At 30.5% G+C, this 10,000-nt stretch overlaps 2 non-coding genes across 2 annotated transcripts; both read right to left on the reverse strand.

Annotated features, from left to right (window-relative positions):
- Nucleotides 1–5,121: 5,121 nt before the first annotated feature.
- Nucleotides 5,122–9,071, reverse strand: LOC138927675 (large subunit ribosomal RNA). Its single transcript, XR_011444120.1, has one exon. It is a non-coding gene; the product is annotated as a large subunit ribosomal RNA (ribosomal RNA).
- Nucleotides 9,072–9,389: 318 nt separating this feature from the next.
- Nucleotides 9,390–9,568, reverse strand: LOC138927678 (5.8S ribosomal RNA). Its single transcript, XR_011444122.1, has one exon. It is a non-coding gene; the product is annotated as a 5.8S ribosomal RNA (ribosomal RNA).
- Nucleotides 9,569–10,000: the final 432 nt, after the last annotated feature.

A 10,000-nucleotide genomic window follows, 5' to 3' on the forward strand; every position in this document is an offset into this window, starting at 1 on the left:
AACGATAATAATTGGAAACTTGTCAAATTATAATTTATAATAAGACGTAGACGCTTCAACGATATTATCTAAGTATACAATATAGTGTATATATAATATATAATATAGTATGTTATATTATATAGATAGGCTTACACCACCTACCATATATACCTTTTTGACCACACTTTCGTCAAGCTGGGTATTTATTTGCCTTCTTTCCCTCACCTAAAAATACTCATCGGTATTTTAGTATATTCATATAATATAAATAATATACTATATTGGTAGGACGACACCACCTACCCTATATACCTTTTTGAACACACTTTCGTCAAGCTGGGTATTTATTTGCCTTTTTACCCTCACCTAAATATACTCATCGGTATATTTCAGTATATTTTAGTATATCCATATGAATATGTATATCCATATCCATATCCATATCCATATCCATATGAAAATAATTTAATATTTCCATATTTATTATAATATAATAAATATTATTATATTATATATTATATGGTAGGCTATCCCCATCACCTACCATATATTTCATATACATATAAATATTTTCATATCCATATATATTTTTTTATATTCATATATTTTCATATATGTTATATGCATATGTATTCATAACCATATGCTCATATATTAATACTGGCGGTCTTCTGTTTAATATAATATTATTTTAATATTATATTGGCAGGCTGAACACCACCTACCCTATATACCTTTTTGAACACGGTTTCGTCAATCCGGTCATTTATTGTATGGGAAGTATGACTTTCCCACACATATTTGGATATCCATACGATTGCATATCCATATGAAAATATTTTTAATATTTTTAATATATTTTTAATATTTCCATATTTAATATAATATAATTAAATTATTATATTATATATTATATGGTAGGCTATCACCATCACCTACCATATATTTCATATACATATAAATATTTTCATATCCATATATATTTTTTTATATTCATATATTTTCATATATGTTATATGCATATGTATTCATAACCATATGCTTATATATTAATACTGGCGGTCTTCTGTTTAATATAATATTATTTTAATATTATATTGGTAGGCCGAACACCACCTACCCTATATACCTTTTTGAACACGGTTTCGTCAATCCGGTCATTTATTGTATGGGAAGTATGACTTTCCCACACATATTTGGATATCCATACGATTGCATATCCATATGAAAATATTTTTAATATTTTTAATATATTTTTAATATTTCCATATTTAATATAATATAATTAAATTATTATATTATATATTATATGGTAGGCTATCACCATCACCTACCATATATTTCATATACATATAAATATTTTCATATCCATATATATTTTTTTATATTCATATATTTTCATATATGTTATATGCATATGTATTCATAACCATATGCTCATATATTAATACTGGCGGTCTTCTGTTTAATATAATATTATTTTAATATTATATTGGTAGGCCGAACACCACCTACCCTATATACCTTTTTGAACACGGTTTCGTCAATCCGGTCATTTATTGTATGGGAAGTATGACTTTCCCACACATATTTGGATATCCATACGATTGCATATCCATATGAAAATATTTTTAATATTTTTAATATATTTTTAATATTTCCATATTTAATATAATATAATTAAATTATTATATTATATATTATATGGTAGGCTATCACCATCACCTACCATATATTTCATATACATATAAATATTTTCATATCCATATATATTTTTTTATATTCATATATTTTCATATATGTTATATGCATATGTATTCATAACCATATGCTTATATATTAATACTGGCGGTCTTCTGTTTAATATAATATTATTTTAATATTATATTGGCAGGCTGAACACCACCTACCCTATATACCTTTTTGAACACGGTTTCGTCAATCCGGTCATTTATTGTATGGGAAGTATGACTTTCCCACACATATTTGGATATCCATACGATTGCATATCCATATGAAAATATTTTTAATATTTTTAATATATTTTTAATATTTCCATATTTAATATAATATAATTAAATTATTATATTATATATTATATGGTAGGCTATCACCATCACCTACCATATATTTCATATACATATAAATATTTTCATATCCATATATATTTTTTTATATTCATATATTTTCATATATGTTATATGCATATGTATTCATAACCATATGCTTATATATTAATACTGGCGGTCTTCTGTTTAATATAATATTATTTTAATATTATATTGGCAGGCTGAACACCACCTACCCTATATACCTTTTTGAACACGGTTTCGTCAATCCGGTCATTTATTGTATGGGAAGTATGACTTTCCCACACATATTTGGATATCCATACGATTGCATATCCATATGAAAATATTTTTAATATTTTTAATATATTTTTAATATTTCCATATTTAATATAATATAATTAAATTATTATATTATATATTATATGGTAGGCTATCCTCATCACCTACCATATATTTCATATACATATAATTATTTTCATATCCATATATATTTTTTTATATTCATATATTTTCATATATGTTATATGCATATGTATTCATAACCATATGCTCATATATTAATACTGGCGGTCTTCTGTTTAATATAATATTATTTTAATATTATATTGGTAGGCCGAACACCACCTACCCTATATACCTTTTTGAACACGGTTTCGTCAATCCGGTCATTTATTGTATGGGAAGTATGACTTTCCCACACATATTTGGATATCCATACGATTGCATATCCATATGAAAATATTTTTAATATTTTTAATATATTTTTAATATTTCCATATTTAATATAATATAATTAAATTATTATATTATATATTATATGGTAGGCTATCACCATCACCTACCATATATTTCATATACATATAAATATTTTCATATCCATATATATTTTTTTATATTCATATATTTTCATATATGTTATATGCATATGTATTCATAACCATATGCTTATATATTAATACTGGCGGTCTTCTGTTTAATATAATATTATTTTAATATTATATTGGCAGGCTGAACACCACCTACCCTATATACCTTTTTGAACACGGTTTCGTCAATCCGGTCATTTATTGTATGGGAAGTATGACTTTCCCACACATATTTGGATATCCATACGATTGCATATCCATATGAAAATATTTTTAATATTTTTAATATATTTTTAATATTTCCATATTTAATATAATATAATTAAATTATTATATTATATATTATATGGTAGGCTATCACCATCACCTACCATATATTTCATATACATATAAATATTTTCATATCCATATATATTTTTTTATATTCATATATTTTCATATATGTTATATGCATATGTATTCATAACCATATGCTCATATATTAATACTGGCGGTCTTCTGTTTAATATAATATTATTTTAATATTATATTGGTAGGCCGAACACCACCTACCCTATATACCTTTTTGAACACGGTTTCGTCAATCCGGTCATTTATTGTATGGGAAGTATGACTTTCCCACACATATTTGGATATCCATACGATTGCATATCCATATGAAAATATTTTTAATATTTTTAATATATTTTTAATATTTCCATATTTAATATAATATAATTAAATTATTATATTATATATTATATGGTAGGCTATCACCATCACCTACCATATATTTCATATACATATAAATATTTTCATATCCATATATATTTTTTTATATTCATATATTTTCATATATGTTATATGCATATGTATTCATAACCATATGCTCATATATTAATACTGGCGGTCTTCTGTTTAATATAATATTATTTTAATATTATATTGGCAGGCTGAACACCACCTACCCTATATACCTTTTTGAACACGGTTTCGTCAATCCGGTCATTTATTGTATGGGAAGTATGACTTTCCCACACATATTTGGATATCCATACGATTGCATATCCATATGAAAATATTTTTAATATTTTTAATATATTTTTAATATTTCCATATTTAATATAATATAATTAAATTATTATATTATATATTATATGGTAGGCTAACATCATCACCTACCATATATTCCATATACATATAAATATTTTCATATTCATATATATTTTTTTTTATATATTCATATATTTTCATATATGTTATATGCATATGTATTCATAACCATATGCTTATATATTAATACTGGCGATCTTCTGTTTAATATAATATTATTTTAATATTATATTGGTAGGCCGAACACCACCTACCCTATATACCTTTTTGAACACGGTTTCGTCAATCCGGTCATTTATCGTATAGGAAGTACGACTTTCCCACACATATTTGGATATCCATACGATTGCATATCCATATGAAAATATTTTTAATATTTTTAATATTCGTGAGTTTTTAAATAGGGACAGAAGGAATCTCTTGAATTGAATCATGCGCGTCACTAATAAGATGACGAGGCATTTGGCTACCTATGCGAAAGTAATTCAACTCCCGCCGTCTTAAGGTTTAAGACTTATAACAATATATGTTTAATATTTTTAATATCCGTGAGGTTTTAAATAGGGACAGAAGGAATCTCTTGAATTGAATCATGCGCGTCACTAATAAGATGACGAGGCATTTGGCTACCTATGCGAAAGTAATTCAACTCCCGCCGTCTTAAGGTTTAAGACTTATAACAATATAAATGAAAAATATTATTTTCATTTTTCACGTCACTAATAAGATGACGAGGCATTTGGCTACCTAAACGAAAGTAATTCATCTTCCGCCGTTATAAGGTTTAAGACTTATAACAATATAAATGAAAAATATTATTTTCATTTTTCACGTCACTAATAAGATGACGAGGCATTTGGCTACCTAAACGAAAGTAATTCATCTTCCGCCGTTATAAGGTTTAAGACTTATAACAATATAAATGAAAAATATTATTTTCATTTTTCACGTCACTAATAAGATGACGAAACAGTTAGTAGGCCACAATTAGTAGGGAAACGTGGACAACCCGTGATAAATCCTTATATGCTTTCTTAGATATAGCATATAAAGATTTTTTATACTAAATATACATATTTACACATGCATATTTACATTTTTTTTATATTTCGAATCATCAAGCAAAGGATAAGCTTCAGTGGATCGCAGTATGGCAGCTGCTCAACCACTTACAACACCTTGCCCGTTACAAAAGTCGTTTACAATTGATTCTAGGCTTTGTCATTGTATTAAATAATGTTTTCATATGTAACTAGCATGGCATCAGGTGATCAAAGATCCTCCCAATTTACTATGTTACAAATTACATTGGCATCACATCCATTGTCGTTTAAAATATAAATAATAAACTTTAAATGGTTTAGAAGCCATACAATGCAAATTGCCCCTTATTTATCATTGCAGTCCAGCACGGATACGACCTTAGAGGCGTTCAGGCATAATCCAACGGACGTAGCGTCATACCACTGTTCGCTCGAACAAGTATTGTGCCATTGGTCCGTACCTGCGGTTCCTCTCGTACTACGCAGGAATGCTGTCGCAACAACGTTTTGTCATTAGTAGGGTAAAACTAACCTGTCTCACGACGGTCTAAACCCAGCTCACGTTCCCTTGCATGGGTGAACAATCCAACGCTTGGTGAATTTTGCTTCACAATGATAGGAAGAGCCGACATCGAAGGATCAAAAAGCGACGTCGCTATGAACGCTTGGCCGCCACAAGCCAGTTATCCCTATGGTAACTTTTCTGACACCTCTTGTTAAAAACTCTTTAAACCAAAAGGATCGATAGGCCGAGCTTTTGCTGTCCCTGTGTGTACTGAACACCGAGATCAAGTCAGCATTTGCCCTTTTGCTCTATGTGTGGTTTCTGTCCGCACTGAGCTGGCCTTGGGACACCTCCGTTATTATTTGAGAGATGTACCGCCCCAGTCAAACTCCCTACCTGGCAATGTCCTTGAATTGGATCATACCTGAGTAATTGGAGTTATACCAAATTTTCAAATCGATAATACATGAATGCATCTCTCATTAAAGAATTTGTTTGCGATTATATAACAAACTCGTGATACTTTGATCAAGAAGCTTGCATCAAAACCCAATACCATAAGATATAATAAATATATCCGTATAATGGCTAGGAAATGATACACGTTCCATTTAATCAAGTAAGTAAGGAAACAATAAGAGTAGTGGTATTTCATTGTCGATACCAAACCGAAGTCTAATATCTCCCACTTATTCTACACCTCTTATGTCTCCTTACACTGCCAGATTAGAGTCAAGCTCAAAAGGGTCTTCTTTCCCCGCTAATTATTCCAAGCCCGTTCCCTTGGCTGTGGTTTCGCTAGATAGTAGATAGGGACAGAAGGAATCTCGTTAATCCATTCATGCGCGTCACTAATTAGATGACGAGGCATTTGGCTACCTTAAGAGAGTCATAGTTACTCCCGCCGTTGACCCGCGCTTACTTGAATTTCTTCACTTTGACATTCAGAGCACTGGGCAGAAATCACATTGTGTCAACACCCGCTAGGGCCATCACAATGCTTTGTTTTAATTAGACAGTCGGATTCCCCAAGTCCGTGCCAGTTCTGAATTGATTGTTAATTGATAATCGTTATAATTAATAAGAACTAATTGGTTTGACCCAACTAGTATTCTTAAAAATTTTAGCAAGAAAGTTCCACAATTGGATACGTAACTAAACTATCCGGGGAACAAGTTACAACCATAAATGATTATAACTCTATTTACCCAGAACGAGCACATAAACCATATTATTGTTTCCCAATCAAGCCCGACTATCTCAATCTTCAGAGCCAATCCTTATCCCGAAGTTACGGATCTAATTTGCCGACTTCCCTTACCTACATTATTCTATCGACTAGAGACTCTTCACCTTGGAGACCAGCTGCGGATATTGGTACGGCCTGTTGAGAAGTTTGCGTATCCCCACCATAAATTTTCAAGGTCCGAGGAGAAAATATCGACACAACAGTATATGTCATGCTCTTCTAGCCCATCTACCATATCTCTCTGCGAAAGACTTCCATGGTAGTACGACTATAAAACAGAAAAGAAAACTCTTCCGATATCTCTCGACGGCTTCTTTATGGTCGTTCCTGTTGCCAGGATGAGCACGAGGCCCATATTTAATAACAAACGGATACTCAACAGGTTACGGAATTGGAACCGTATTCCCTTTCGTTCAAAATTATTCAAGTATATAATTTTCACAATAATTGTAATATTTATTTTTACTTGAAAATTTTCGGCTTTCGCCTTGAACTTAGGACCGACTAACTCGTGATCAACCACTGTTCACACGAAACCCTTCTCCACTTCAGTCCTCCAAGGTCTCATTCGATTATTTGCTACTACCACCAAGATCTGTACCAATAGCAGCTCCATGCAGGCTTACGCCAAACACTTCTACGCATACCATTGTACCTTCCTACTCACTAAAGTTTCAAAATTTATATTACAAGTAATATAAATCATCTACTTTAGCGGTAATGTATAGGTATACAACTTAAGCGCCATCCATTTTAAGGGCTAGTTGCTTCGGCAGGTGAGTTGTTACACACTCCTTAGCGGATTTCGACTTCCATGATCACCGTCCTGCTGTTTTAAGCAACCAACGCCTTTCATGGTTTCTGCATGAGTTGTTAATTTGGGCACCGTAACATTACGTTTGGTTCATCCCACAGCGCCAGTTCTGCTTACCAAAAGTGGCCCACTGGGCACATTATATCATAACCTTAAACTTCATATCAAGAAAGTTAAGGTTCTTACCCATTTAAAGTTTGAGAATAGGTTAAGATCGTTTCGACCCTAAGGCCTCTAATCATTCGCTTTACCAGATAAGATTATTTTATATAACATTAAAATGCACCAGCTATCCTGAGGGAAACTTCGGAAGGAACCAGCTACTAGATGGTTCGATTGGTCTTTCGCCCCTATACTCAATTCTGACAATCGATTTGCACGTCAGAACTGTTTCGGTCTTCCATCAGGGTTTCCCCTGACTTCAACCTGATCAAGTATAGTTCACCATCTTTCGGGTCACAGCATATCTGCTCAAGGTACGTTCCAGTTAGAGGCATAAATAATATAAATATTATTATACATAACTATATAGAACGCCCCGGGATTGTGTTAATTAACTATAAAATAGTTAAAAAACTAATCCCATTAATAGTCAAGTTAATTACGCTATTAGGTTTATATCCCAATAACTTGCACATATGTTAGACTCCTTGGTCCGTGTTTCAAGACGGGTCCCGAAGGTATCCTGAATCTTTCGCATTGTTAATCATACAAGTGCATATAATAAACACAAAAATCAATGATAATTATGCCATTATATAATTCCGAAAAATTAACGCACTGTATTCTTATTAATCTATCAACACTTTATCAAATTAATGACATTTATCCTATGTTAAAATGCAAGCATAATAATTTGAATAAACTATAAGTCATATTTTATGATAAATTATATATGTTAATAGATTACAATGTCCTTATATGGAAAAAATGCACACTATTTCTATAATATTATTTAAATATTATAACTTTAATGATGAATTTTCCATAATGGATATTCAGGTTCATCGGGCTTAACCTCTAAGCAGTTTCACGTACTATTTAACTCTCTATTCAGAGTTCTTTTCAACTTTCCCTCACGGTACTTGTTTACTATCGGTCTCATGGTTATATTTAGTTTTAGATGGAGTTTACCACCCACTTAGTGCTGCACTATCAAGCAACACGACTCTTTGGAAACATCATCTAGTAATCATTAACGTTATACGGGCCTGGCACCCTCTATGGGTAAATGGCCTCATTTAAGAAGGACTTAAATCGTTAATTTCTCATACTAGAATATTGACGCTCCATACACTGCATCTCACATTTGCCATATAGACAAAGTGACTTAGTGCTGAACTGATTTCTTTTCGCTCGCCGCTACTAAGAAAATCCTTGTTAGTTTCTTTTCCTCCCCTAATTAATATGCTTAAATTCAGGGGGTAGTCCCATATGAGTTGAGGTTGTATAAAGCAATGTATATATATATAAACAATATATCTCTATGAAGAACAATATATTTGATATATTTTCAATTTTCGCATCTTTAAATAAGAGACAATTCTAGTTAAAAAAAATTTAATTTTTTTTATGCTAGACATTTCTCAGTATTATTTGAATTGAAAAAAGAAAGAATTGTATATCTTCATTTTTTCTTTTATAAATATTTGAGATAATTGCTTTTATATTTAATATTATGAATATATAAATATATCCAATAATATACCATATGCATATCATTATAAAAATATATAATAATAAGCAACTTTATTAGCATAGTCTTACAACCCTCAACCATATGTAGTCCAAGCAGCACTATAAAATTAATTAAAGTACATAACAGCATGGACTGCGATATGCGTTCAAAATGTCGATGTTCATGTGTCCTGCAGTTCACACGATGACGCACAGTTTGCTGCGTTCTTCATCGACCCATGAGCCGAGTGATCCACCGCTTAGAGTTTTATAAATATATATAAATATACAATTCGTCAATTATGTTTTTATTGAAAGAAATTAAAAATACACCATTTAACTGGCATATATCAATTCCTTCAATAAAGTTATTTTTATACCTAAAATAATTGTTGCGAAATGTCTTAGTTTTATATAATCAATATAAATATAATTTATATTGTTTTAATATTATATAAAGCATTAACCTGTATATCAGGTACAACAATGTATATTTTAGGTGTTGCATTTATCAATGTATGCGCATAATTTAATATGAACAATACATCACGCAACGCATGTATATTAATTAAATATACACGCAATTTATATTCAATACATTCGTCTATATTTAAACATATAAAATATGTTTAATTTTTTGATATACCTAAAATAATTGTTGCGAAATGTCTTAGTTTTATATAATCAATATAAATATAAT

Source organism: Drosophila bipectinata, unplaced genomic scaffold (genome assembly GCF_030179905.1).
Source record: "Drosophila bipectinata strain 14024-0381.07 unplaced genomic scaffold, DbipHiC1v2 scaffold_51, whole genome shotgun sequence".
Lineage (NCBI taxonomy): Eukaryota > Metazoa > Arthropoda > Insecta > Diptera > Drosophilidae > Drosophila > Drosophila bipectinata.